Consider the following 3,912-nt stretch of genomic DNA (forward strand, 5'->3'; position numbering starts at 1 on the left):
GGTGGAGGAGGATACTCCTGTGGTGGTAGAGGTTCATTAGTCCATAAGTCCTGCGCCAAAAGAATATTATATCTGAGATTGGTTATGGTCCTGGTCGAGCAGGACATGGCAGTCGTGGAGAACCTTTCCCAGTGGAGTTTCGAGTCCCTGAGTAATAGTGAGCTTTGAAGCTTTTTATAACTGTGATAGCATCAAGAACTCTTTTAGAAAGTCTATAAGGAAGAAGGATTACTCAGTAGGAAATAGCCGGAATTCAAAATTGTTAAATAAAAATTATAAATCCTAATAAAAATAAGATGAAAGAAAAATAAAAAGTAGCCTTAAAATAAAATAAAAGTAAAAACATAAAATAATAAATGAAAGTTTTTAACATCTTCATCGCTAGATGGTTCGCGAGGTGGGGGTGGCTATGAGATGTGGAGGTGCTAACAGATCTGCTGTAGAATAGCATCAATGTTGTCAAATCGTTGAAAACACTGCTGCTTGAATCGAGTGAGGCACTCAGAAATGTCAGCATATGAATAGTGCAGCGACTAGGGTTAGGGTTTTTTGGGTAAAGAAGACAATGAATAGTGCAGCCTATTTTATATATTTTTGGGCACACGGCCAGGTAACACACCCGTGTTCCCAAATTTCATCCCGTGTGATTCGCGAATCTTGAATTTGGGCGCGTCTGACAATTGTCCCACGCCCGTGTTCCTTGGGCGTGTTCGTGCACACGGCCGTGTCACACGACCGTGTCTGGCATTGTTCTCTTCTCCCATACCCGTGTATGTAGGCCCACGCCCATGTTAATTTAACAGGTTCGGCCACGGTTTCTTGGCACGGGCGTGTCGCATGCCCGTGTTAATTTGACAGGTTCAGCCACGGGTTCAAGGCACGTACGTGTCGCACGTCCGTGCTATTTTGGCCGGTTCGCCCACGGCCATGTCACACAGCCGTGGCGATTTGTCATAGCCCGTGTTGGGGAAATCTTTCCCCTACTTCCACGCGATCATAAGCACGTCCGTGTGCTTGGCCTTTTCGTGTGGTAAACTTGTATTCAAGAGCTCCGTTAGTAAGTTAGGTGTTAAACACTAAAATTAAAACAACTTAATACAGTTAGTGCTCAGGTTGCCTCCCGAGAAGCGCTTAGTTATAGTCTAAGCTCAACTTACCTTTTCATTGAATGGTCATGGTGGTTCGAGGAGTTTACACTCATTCCTGCTATCATTCTCGTCAAAATAAGGTTTTAGACGGGTGTTGTTTACCTTAAAAGTGCCAAACTTTGGATGACTTACCTCGACTGTACCGAATAGGAAAATGCTAAGTACCGTAAAAGGAATTTCTTCATTCAGTTTGGTAGTGACAATGTGAGGATCTGCAGCATCTAATAATACTTTATCTACAACCTTAAGTTGATTTGGGAAGGTATTGAGCTCGTTCTGGCGTAGTTTTGGTTTATCATGTATTCTCGGTTTATGCGTCCGCCATTCATCTAGCTCCTGGATTTGTAGCCTTCGATCTTCATGAATAGGTCCTCTGCTACTACTTGATAATGGCTCTTGTACTTCCTTCAGACCCATTTCCTGCAAAGTAGGTTGCACCATATTGTCAGTTTTAGTAGATTAGTTTAGACGATCAGCTTCAATTTTCGATGTGTTGCCAGAATTGCGAGCTTGAAGGGTGATTGTTTCGTCTCCCACATGGAGTGTGAGCTGACCTATGCCAACATCAATAATCATTTTAGCAGTTGCTAAAAAGGGCCATCCTAAAATCAAAGGAGTGTTGCTATCCTCCTCTATGTCTAGGACAATGAAGTCAACGGGAAATATAAATTTATCAATTTTAACTAGCACATCTTCAATAATACCCCTAGGAAATCTTATAGTTTTATCTGCTAGTTGAATGCTCATCCTAGTCTGTTTGGGTTTCCCAAGACCTAATTTTTTGAACATTTTGTAGGGTATGACATTAATACTAGCCCCTAAATCAGCTAATGTATTATTAATATCTAAACTACCAATTAAGCAAGGAATCGTAAAACTCCCTGGACCTTTTAGTTTGTTGGGTAGTTTATTCTGTAGAATAGCTGAGCAAACTGCGTTTAGCTCTATATGCGACACCTCGTCCAACTTTCGCTTATTTGCTAAAAGCTCCTTTAAAAATTTCGTTGCGTTTGGCATCTGCGATAGAGCTTCAATAAACGGTAAGTTAATATGTAATTTTTTTAAGAGTTTAAGGAATTTCCCAAATTGTTCATCTGAGCAATCTTTCCTTGTCACATTGGGGTATGACACACGAGGTTTATAGTCGACATTCACTGATTTGTTTTTATTATGACCTACCTCACCTTGACCTTTGCTCACCACAATTCTTGCCTCGGTTCTGGCTCAGGCTCAACGAATCTTTCATCATCTAGAACATTAATCGAGTTGAGCTGTTCCCTTGGGTTGGGTTCAGTATTTACTTGGCAAGCTACCTTGTGGTCGTTCAGAGATTAGTTTGGACAGCTAACCTAACTGAGTTTCGAGCCCTTGGATCGACGCTTGTAGATTTTTAAGTGTTGTCTCGGTGTTCTAGAAATAGGTTTCTAACACCGAGATAAATTTAGACAGTATCTTTTCAAGGTTAGGTTTCTTTTCCTGGTGATAGGGTGGTTGTTGAAAACCCGAAAGATGTTGTAGTCTTTGATTTTCTTGACCGCCCCACGAGAAATTGGGAAGGTTCCTCTAACCTGCATTATAAGTGTTACTATATGGGTTATTTTGGGATCTAGAGTTATTGTTACCCATATATTGGACTTGTTCCTCCTTGATGCTAGGGTTGGAGGGTTGATACTCTGTGCATGCTCCTCCTCCATTTGTCTCGCACCTCATTACTGGATGTACCTGAGTAAAACCAAGTACACCATCAATCTTTTTATTTAGAAGTTCTACCTGGTTTGACAGCATAGTAATTGAATCGACATTATAAATGCCTACTATTTTAGTTGGCTTAGTCCTCATGACTTGCCACTGATAGTTATTTAGTGACATCTCTTCAATAAATTCGTAAGCCTCTTCAGGTGTTTTATTGTTGATGGTTCCCCCGGCTGTTGCATCAATCATTTGCTTCGTTGAGGGGTTCACACCATTGTAGAATGTTTGAACTTGCAACCATAGAGGTAATCCATGCTGAGGACACCTTCGCAGTAGGTCCTTGTATCTCTCCCGTGCATCGTAAAGAGTTTCTAAGTCCATCAGCACAAACGAAGAGATATCATTATGTAATTTGGTTGTTTTAACCGGCAGGAAATATTTTAATAGAAATTTTTCGGTCATTGGTTCCCAAGTAGTAATTGACCCTCGTGGTAACGAATTCAACCACTGTTTAGCTTTGTTCCTCAATGAAAAAATGAATAACCAAAGATGAATGCAATCGTCAGAAACGCTATTAATTTTAAATGTATCACAACATTCCAGGAAATTTGCCAAGTGAGTGTTTGGATCCTTATCCTGCAAACCATCAAACTGAACAAAATGTTGTATCATTTGAATAGTGTTAGGTTTTAGTTCAAAATTATTTTCAGCAATAGCAGGCCTAACTACACTTGACTCAGTTCTGGTTAAAGTAGGTTTAGTATAATCATACACAGTACGAGAAGTAGGATTTTGATTTGCTAGTTCAACGAGTATTGCAGGAGGTAGCTGATTGTCTTGGTTTTTAGCCATCTCCTCAGTTAGGGTTTGAATATCGTCCTCTTGCTCTTTCTTTATGTATCTTAACCTCCACCTTATTTGTCTTTGGTGTCTGCGAACTGTGCGATCAATTTCTTCGTTAAAAAGTAGTGGTCCTAACAGGTTTCTTCTAGTCATAAACTATAAAAACCTGCCAAGATAAAGAAAAAGTAAATTAATAAATAATAATAATAATAAAATAGAATTAACTTGC

The 3,912-nt window shown here is 40.0% G+C and overlaps 1 non-coding gene across 1 annotated transcript; it reads left to right on the forward strand.

Moving 5' to 3' along the window:
- The first annotated feature begins 3,147 nt into the window (after positions 1–3,147).
- On the forward strand, positions 3,148–3,253 carry LOC121228814 (small nucleolar RNA R71). Its single transcript, XR_005926390.1, has one exon. It is a non-coding gene; the product is annotated as a small nucleolar RNA R71 (small nucleolar RNA).
- The last annotated feature ends 659 nt before the right edge of the window (positions 3,254–3,912 follow it).

Source organism: Gossypium hirsutum, chromosome A04, assembly GCF_007990345.1.
Source record: "Gossypium hirsutum isolate 1008001.06 chromosome A04, Gossypium_hirsutum_v2.1, whole genome shotgun sequence".
In the NCBI taxonomy this organism is placed as follows: Eukaryota; Viridiplantae; Streptophyta; class Magnoliopsida; order Malvales; family Malvaceae; genus Gossypium; species Gossypium hirsutum.